At 46.5% G+C, this 9,013-nt stretch overlaps 1 protein-coding gene across 5 annotated transcripts in view; it reads right to left on the bottom strand.

Annotated features, from left to right (window-relative positions):
* Nucleotides 1-6,468, bottom strand: part of TMOD1 (tropomodulin 1) — a 39,541-nt gene extending 33,073 nt beyond the window's left edge. For 2 of the 5 annotated variants that reach the window (XM_080986941.1, XM_080986940.1), the window contains exon 1: nucleotides 6,252-6,468. The gene's annotated coding sequence lies outside the window, so the exon portion shown is untranslated. Of the gene's footprint in view, nucleotides 1-2,169; nucleotides 2,310-5,820; nucleotides 6,010-6,251 lie in introns of those variants that run through there. The other 3 variants (XM_080986937.1, XM_080986938.1, XM_080986939.1) reach the window with 3 other exon arrangements.
* Nucleotides 6,469-9,013: the final 2,545 nt, after the last annotated feature.

Below are 9,013 nucleotides of genomic sequence, written 5' to 3' on the forward strand. Positions count from 1 at the left end.
AAAGGAAAGAACAACTGGATGTACATTTCCAAAATACTGTATAAGATAAAAAACAAAATAAAACCTACATACAGCAACAGTGTTGTGTGTTGTGTAGGCTCCTATTTGTTCTGTGCAAATGGCTTTAGATACCTATTAGGTCCATAAATTACTATATAGCATATATTCAACACAAAAAACAGCAACAATTAGTTGTTGACAAAGGACAGCTGGCAATATAAAGGGCCCCATTACCTTCAGCAGCTTAGGGCCTCATCAAACCTAAATCCGCCCCTGCTCTCTAGGGAGAACATTGCACAAGTGGAAAGACAGTGAAGGAAAGCACCACTCTCGTGTTGCTGCTCTCTAGACCTCTTGCAGAGGAGGCACATGAAAACGCCATCTAAACTCAATTGGTGGTATTCAATTAAGTCATGGGTAGGCAAGCTAAGGCCCAGGGGCCGGATCCAGCCCAATTGCCTAACCGCAACCTGGGATGCAGGTGGTGCTGTGGGTTAAACCACAGAGCCTAGGGCTTGCTGATCAGAAGGTCGGTGGTTCGAGTCCCCGCGATGTGGTGAGCTCCTGTTGTTCGGTCCCTGCTCCTGCCAACCTAGCAGTTCAAAAGCACGTCAAAGTGCAAGTAGATACATAGGTACCGCTCCAGCGGGAAGGTAAACGGTGTTTCCGTGCACTGCTCTGGTTCGCCAAAAGCAGCTTTGTCATGCTGGCCACATGACCTGGAAGCTGTACGCCGGCTCCCTCGGCCTATAGAGCGAGATGAGCGCGCAACCCCAGAGTCGGTCACGACTGGACCTAATGGTCAGGGGTCCCCTGACCTTTACCTAACCACAACCTTACAAGTTGTGACGATTTTGCTACGCAGTAGGCAAAAACCAAAATGGCACTGGCCAATCAGCCAAATGGAAAAATTCCTACCAGGCCCCTGCCCCAAAACAGACGACCCAATGACAGGCATAGCAAGGTCAACGCAAACACTCCTAAATATAGGGAGGGTGGACGGGTGATCCGATGCGTGCAGCGAAAAAAGGCGCAGCTCAACGCTGCGCGCAGGGAATAAATAGCCCCTTGGCCATCAATCATAAACTGCAACATCAAATTCTCCCCAACGACCAAGAGGTGCCCAATAAGATTTGTGGCCATCCAAACTGACCCGCCCAGCAACAGAGGGATGTCTTGTTTGCCCCCACCGCAACACGTGCTCTCCATGACGGAGAACACGCTTCCCCTAAGCCTGCACTAGTCCCTCCCTTTCAGATCAGTTTATCCTATCCAGTCCGCTGTCTGCCGCCAAGCGGATAGCATAAGCACGGCAGAAGGTGCCTGTGGAGCAGCCTGCTCCAAACAACTCCCACAACTAATCCAAGCCTAAACAAGCATGAACTCAAGCACAGAATTGTAGGGTTGGAAGGCACCCTCAGGGTCATCTAGTCCAACCCCCTGCAATACAGTGGTACTTTGGTTCTCAAACGCTTTGGTTCTCAACCTCCGAAAACCCGGAAGTGCTTCAGTTTTCGAACGATTTTTGGAAGCCAAACGTCAATGCAGTTGTCGGCTATTGTTTCCGGGGAGCCTGCACCAATCAGAAGCTGCGCCTTGGTTTTTGAACATTTTGGAAGTCAAATGGACTTGCGGAACGGATTAAGCTTGGTGCTTTTGTTTTCGCTATTTATTTTGCTTTTTTTTTTTTTTTTAGGCTTTTCCGGTTCATTTGTTTTTGTGACTGTGTGGAACCCAGTTCAGCTACTGATTGACTGTGTGATTGAGGAAATGGATAAAAAAACCCCATCCAAACAGTGCAGGTAAGAAAAATAATAGTAATTTTAATTTTTATCATCTACAATACCGTCTTATTTATTTCATAGTACAGTACATTGATTATTGCTTTCATTTTATGGATCAATGGTCTCGTTAGGTAGTAAAATTCATGTTAAATTGCTGTTTTAGGGGTTGTTTTTAAAAGTCTGGAATGGATTAATTCGTTTTGCATTACTTTTCTATGGGAAAGCATGCCTTGGTTTTGGAACGCTTTGATTTTGGAACAGACTTCCGGAACAGATTAAGTTTGGGAACTAAGGCATCACTGTACAGGAATCTCAATTAGATCATACATGACAGATGGCCATCCGATCCCTACTTAAAAACTTCCAAGGAAGGCGAGTCCACCACCTTCTGAGGGAGTCCATTCCACTGTCGATCAGCTCTCACAGTCAGAAAGTTCTTCCTGGTGTTTAGTTGGAATCTCCTCTCTTTAATTTCCAAAGTCTAAACAAGATAGCCCAGTATTACTGTTTCTATATCAAAACAAGATGGAGTGGTTTGATTAAGGCCACCAATCGAGTTTTTGAAAGAGGAGAGAGGAACGCAGAGACCTCTCTGGTTTGCACCCCAGCCTTACAGCCACAACATCACATCTTTTATATATAAAACCGTCTGCAAATGTCATAATGGTGGCATGTAGCTGCAGTCACAATGGGGATTTCTCCCCACTCTCATTATTACTACAATCTGGAGTTTAGGTGGAAAGGAACATGTCCCTTTAAACATTTGTGTAGAAGAGGAAGCTCTGGCAGGTGCACCTTTTTTTCTCCCTACACAAGGTGGATTTGATTTAAATCAAATCAATTTAAATCACTAGTCAGCAAGACTTGATTCAAATCATTTCCACACACGCTCCCCCGGAAGTCTCATTCTTCCTGGTATCTTAATATTTACAACCAGATGAAGGTTTCATTTTTGGAATAATATATTTTCAGAGTAGTTTTTACATTTATATCAAAAATTACTGATTTGGTTCTAGTATTAGAAATACATAGACTGATGATTATGAAATTATTGTGAGGTTTAATAAGTTAACTGTTTATATTTGGACAACTTTTCTGCTGTACTTTACTGGAAGGAGAAAAATAACCATTTCCTTAATAACAATTTATTTAACTAAAACAATAACATTATGGTATATGTATCCATGTTTGTTAACTGATGTGGTTAAACAATTAAAAAACAAACAAACTTAGACTGAGTTTTAGCACACATGGAAAACTTTAAACAAATCCTTATTTCCTGATGAATAGCCTTTGGACTGTAATGTAACTTAAATAGAAAACTATCTTTAGAAAGATTTTTCCTCCAAAAGCATTTTATTTTAAAAATCTGATTTAAATAAAAAAGAAATCTGATTTAAATTTTAAAAATCCAATTTTAATTCTTTAAAAATCATCTATTTTTATCCACCCTGTCCTACACAATATAGTTGCACCTCCTGGAATATCTCTTATTTACAGCAGATTAAAAGAGAGGTTCTGTTATCTGCTTGACATCTGATCACCTGCACCACTCGCCTCAGATGCTCACTCAGTGAGCATCCTTCTAGTGAGAAGGTGAAGAAAGGTTCCATCATCTCAAGGCCACCCCCCCCCCCGATCCTTGTCTTTATTTAAGGCTCAAAGTGCTTCCTAGAGAGTTTGCTGCTTGCCCTCTTTTTATCAGTCCTGGTGCTATTAAGAGCAGTTTGACACACACCCAATCAGCAAAGAAGTACCGTATTTTTTGCTCTATAAGACTCACTTTTTCCCTCCTAAAAAGTAAGGGGAAATGTGTGTGTGTCTTATGGAGCGAATGGAGGGATCACTGCTTTCGCTGCGCAGCGATCCCTCTTGTTGTTCTGGCTTTTGAGATTCAGAATATTTTTTTTCTTGTTTTCCTCCTCCAAAAACTAGGTGTGTCTTATGGTGTTGTGCGTCTTATAAAGCGAAAAATACAGTATTTTCCTGCTGCTTGTCTACACACTAGGCAAAAACTCCACCTGGTTATAATTCCTGTGCACTAGATTGCTGTTAAGGTTGTCACCCATTCTACCAGGTCCTGCTTCTATGCATTTAACAGCAACATGATTTGCAGCCATTAGCAGGTGAGAATGTTTACGCTCATGCCCTAAAACAAAAGTTTGCTGATGTCTGCAAATGAAGCAAATGCTAAAAACGAACAATGGCTCATCTAGTCCAGTATCCTGTGGTCAACCAGATGCCTATGGAAAACCCACAAGGAGGATCTGAGCACAGGAGCTTTCTCCCCTCCTGTGGCATTCAGAAACTGGTATAATATAAAGGAATAGGAGTAAGCGAGGCTGTTTTATTTTGGTCAGCTGGGAGACGATAACTGGCGAGAATGCTTATGCCTTTGCTGTTTTCCTTTTTAAAGGAACACTATTGCAAAAGAAGGGACGTGGGTGGCACTGTGGGTTAAACCACAGAGCCTAGGACTTGCCGATCAGAAGGTCGGTGGTTCGAATCCCCGCGACGGGGTGAGCTCCCGTTGTTCGGTCCCTGCACCTGCCAACCTAGCAGTTCAAAAGCACGTCAAAGTGCAAGTAGATAAATAGGTACCGCTCCAGTGGGAAGGTAAAAGGCGTTTCCGTGCGCTGCTCTGGTTCGCCAGAAGCGGCTTAGTCATGCTGGCCACATGACCCGGAAGCTGTACGCCGGCTCCCTCGGCCAATAAAGCAAGATGAGCGCTGCAACCCCAGAGTCGGCCACGACTGGACCTAATGGTCAGGGGTCCCTTTACCTTTACCTATTGCAAAAGTAACAAATTGGGCTGTTTTCTTCTGGTCAGCTGGCAGCTCTGGTTGTTCCTGTCAACGAACAGGAGCACATCTGAGAAAACTGGCAACGCTGGCCTGCCAACCATTTCACTGCGTAACATTCCCTCTTGCAGCATGGCAACCCACCCACTTCATGACTCACTGTCTTAGGTTATTGGGGATTGCATAAATTAAAAAAAAAGGCAGAGAAACTGTCTCTGATTCTGGCATAAAGAGCAGGAGGGTCTTCTCTTCCTGGGTCAGGAAAAACAGGATGAAAGTCCATCAAACAGCAGACTTTCCAAACCCCAGGATTCGCTGCTGCAGCCAGAGGTGGTCAAAGCAACACATTTAACAGTACCAATGTAGCTGATTGGGCCCCAAGATGTTTACCTCACATGCATCACAAAGCCACATGGCTTCTGGGCACAACTAGCCTGCTGCGCATAAACACGATTTAAAAGCCTGAAACACGCTTCAAGACAAGTTGCTGGAAACGTACAACTCAGGATGGTCTGTTGCTCATTTTGGGATGCCCAGCAGTTTACAGAATCCCCTCTCCCAAGTTCTCAAGCACGTTGCTACTGTACATTAACAGACTATTATTGGCCAGCTTATTGTCAGGACGCTGAGATTTATTTAGAAGTGTCCCTTCTACACACACACAGAGAAACTTTGCACTGAGTTGGGCAGAGGCACCAAAAGGATTGCCAACAACTTTCCTCCTGGCCCTGCTTGCTCGTCTCTTGCAATGCCCAAAGCTTTTAAGGTGGCAAGGTCCACCGGCCATCCGCCCCACTTATCTCCCTGTCAGAAGAGGAATTGGGGAGGGGGAAAGAGAGTCACCTGCCTAGCTCTTTGGTGCCAGGTTGCTTGCTTAAGAGGTCCAGGAGGAGTTTGGATAAAATGTCTGAAAGGAGACCATTCCAGACCCTCCAAGTGTCCCTATTTGCCAGGGACAGCCCTGGATTTACAGAATCTGATTTGGTCCCAGAATGTCAGAGGGTATGGAGTTACGGGACCCCCGGACCAAGGAGATTGCTGGGGCAACCTAGTAAGATGGGCAGGCAATAATTAATAATAATAATAATAATAATAATAATAATAATGTTTGACGTTTTAGTAAGTTTTTATATGTGCTGTAAGCTGTCCAGAGTGGCTGGGGAAACCCTGCCAGATGGGCAGACATAAATAAAATTAATAATAATAATAATAGAATAGGACGTTCCTATTTTTACCGGAGAAATGTTGGAGGGTATTGTCATTCCAGGGTCCCACTTTCAGACAGGCTCCCTCCGGGTGCGCGTCTCGCCCTGCCACTCTCCAGCCAAACCTAGCCTAGCCTGGTCTTGCCATGGCCACACACGCGTCAGGGGCCCTACTGCTTTCGCACGAGCCAAGGGGCTCCCGAATTCGACGCGTGGGGGGGCGTCGCCTCCTCCCTCCCTCCACGCAACAGCGGCAGGGAGGGAGGACGACGACGCGGCTATTTATAGGCGCTCTGCTGCTGCGCCCGGCCGGTCCCCGGTGGTGACCGCGGGATGTTTTGGCCACATATGGCTTGGCGGGCTGCCGCCGGGTTTCTCGGACATAGGTGGGGTTCGGGGGGTGTCCCAAGCCGGAGGGGGCCCCCCGGCCTCCCCACACCCCGCCCCGCCCGCTTCTGTACCTGCTGCCGCCTCCCAGGCCGTGGCCCTGCCGAGCGGTGCGCCAAGAAGACGCGCGCCGGGGACAGGCGCGCTCTTAAAGTTGCGCAGGAAAGGAGAGCCGGGGGGGGGGGGGGGCTCCTCCCGCCGCCTCTGTCAGTCATGCGGCCCAGAGGATGGCGGAAGGGGAAGGCCGCCCACCCCCACCGGCTGGCTGGCAGGCAGGCAGGATCCACCGAGGAAAGAAGGGTGGATCTTCTTCCCAGCCACCGGGGGTGGGAAGAGGCAAGGAGAGCCTGGAGAGGGCGATTCCACTGTGGATCGCTGGCGGGGAGGCGAAATCCGCCTCTTATACAGTTACCTGGGAGCATGGGCGTAGCTAGGATTTATGTTGGGGGGGGGGGCGGCAAGACACCCACCTCTCATCATCCTCTGCCTGGCTCGGTCTAGCAGATTCGGAATAAAATGTTTCCACAAGTAGTTGTTTTAAATGTTCTTTTTACTCCAACGGCGCAGAAAAATCTGTCCAAACCACTCTACGGTTTCTGCTTTTAGTTAAGTGCTTTGATTTATTTGCTTGACTTAGATTTGCCCCCCTGCCTACGCCCATGCCTGAGGAACTCCTAGGGGCCGATGTCCCTTTGCCCCCCCCAATAAATTATTTGAGGGAGGCAGCCCCCCCCAGTTGATGGACATTAGCATTCAAAAAGTGTGTGTGTGCTGCGTCATGTGCTTAATTACGCGGGGATTACCTGCCCCACCCCCAAATGTGTTCTTCAACTTGGCACCCCTGCTGGGGAGGGTATACCCACCCATCGAAGCAACAAATCGCCCCGGGTGCAACAGACCTCTATCTCTCTCTTCCCCGCCACTTTTAGGTGTGCACAGAATGGCAACCGCGTGGTCGAGCCTATCTATGCCGCAAATCGTAAGTGTGCAAAGGGGCGTTTAGAAAAACCGGGAGAAACGCACGTGGTTCCGGGAAGACAATAAAAACACAGAAGTGGCTATTTAACTCCTTGAAGGAAAAAAAAAAACAACAGCCGCGGAGTTTGTCGTTATTCGTGTAACCTCTAGGGGCGCCATTCCCCCTTTTTTCCTTTCTGCTCCTGTGGCTTTTAACTACAGTTGAATAAAACACAGTAAAGGGCTTCTGTAAAAGTGCAACCTGTTAGAACAACTCCGGTCGTTTGCAGACTGTCAGCACTTAGTCCCAACCTGCCACCCACCAAAACTTCACCAATTTTAATCTACCATTTGTTCTTCCTTACATCTGGGGTGTTGCTGATCCCATTGATCTGAGTGTATATATTTTTACTGGAAAAGGAAAATTATCAGCGAAGGCATGATTTTTAATCTGCAAATGAGTTATGTTTAATATCTGGTGGAAATATATAAGACTTTTTGTGGTGCAGTTGATCCCAGGTTTATATTTATTTATTTATTCAACAGAGGGTTAAAGGAGTTTTGATAGTTACATTATATTCCTAACATAGGGGAGCGGGTGGCGCTGTGGTCTAAACCACTGAGCCTCTTGGGCTTGCTGATCGGAAGGTCGGTGGTTCAAATCCCTGTGATGAAGTGAGCTCCCATTGCTCTGTCCCAGCTCCTGCCAACCTAGCAGTTCAAAAGCACACCAGTGCAAGTAGATAAATAGATACCGCTGTGGTGGGAAGGTAAACGGCGTTTCCGTGTGCTCTGGTTTCCATCACGGTTTCCCGTTGCGCCAGAAGCGGTTTAGCCATGCTGGCCACATGACCTGGAAAGCTGTCTGTGGGCAAACGCCGGCTCCCTTGGCCTGAGATGAGCACTGCTACCCCATAGCCACCTTTGATTAGACTTGACCGTCCAGGGATCCTTTACCTTTTTAAAAAAAACCTTATTCTTAACATATCCTCCAATGAATTATTTTCTCTAATTTCTCATCTTGTCTTCACAATCAGCCTATAATGTAAACTAAGTTGAGAGCAATTGGCCTAAGGTTACCTAGTGAGCTTCATGATTGAGCAGGGATTGAAGATGGTTTCCTCCCAGATCTTATCGACTTTACCACACGGATTCTCAAGAACAAAAATTAAAAAGCAAGCCGTGTCTAATATTTGCAACTGTTATTTAAATGCTACCATTACAGTGGTGCCCCGCAAGACGAATGCCTCGCAAGACGGAAAACCCGCTAGACGAAAGGGTTTTCCGTTTTGGAGGTGCTTCGCAAAACAAATTTCCTATGTGCTTGCTTCGCAAGACGAAAATGTCTTGCGAGTTCCTGCAGGTTTTTTTTCCTTTTTCCCTTTTTCCCAAGCCGCTAAACCGCTTATCAGCTGATGGCTAAGCTGCTTAACAGCTGATGCTAAGCCGCTTATCAGCTGATCGTTAAGCCGCTTATCAGCTTATCGTTAAGCCACTTATCAGCTGATTGTTAAGCCGCTTATCAGCTTATCGTTAAGCCGCTTATCAGCTGATCCACTAAGCCTGCTAAGCCCTGTAGCACTAATCCGCTAAACTGCTAATGGGCTTGCTTCGCAAGACGAAAAAACCCGCAAGACGAAGAGACTCGCGGAACGGATTCTTTTCGTCTTGCGAGGCACCACTGTATTGGCTGCCTGCTTTGCTTGCTCCATGTAATTAAATGTTAGAATTTCCAGAAAGATTATGATCACACTCTCCTCCTCCTCCTCCTCCTTCTCTTCTTCTTTGGCGACACTCGTAGCTGAGTAAGATTGTGTTCCATAAACACAGTTTTTACAATGAGTCCGTAAGTGACTGTGGAGGCCAATTCTGGATCCAA

Source organism: Podarcis pityusensis, assembly GCF_964106645.2.
Source record: "Podarcis pityusensis genome assembly, chromosome: 17".
In the NCBI taxonomy this organism is placed as follows: Eukaryota; Metazoa; Chordata; class Lepidosauria; order Squamata; family Lacertidae; genus Podarcis; species Podarcis pityusensis.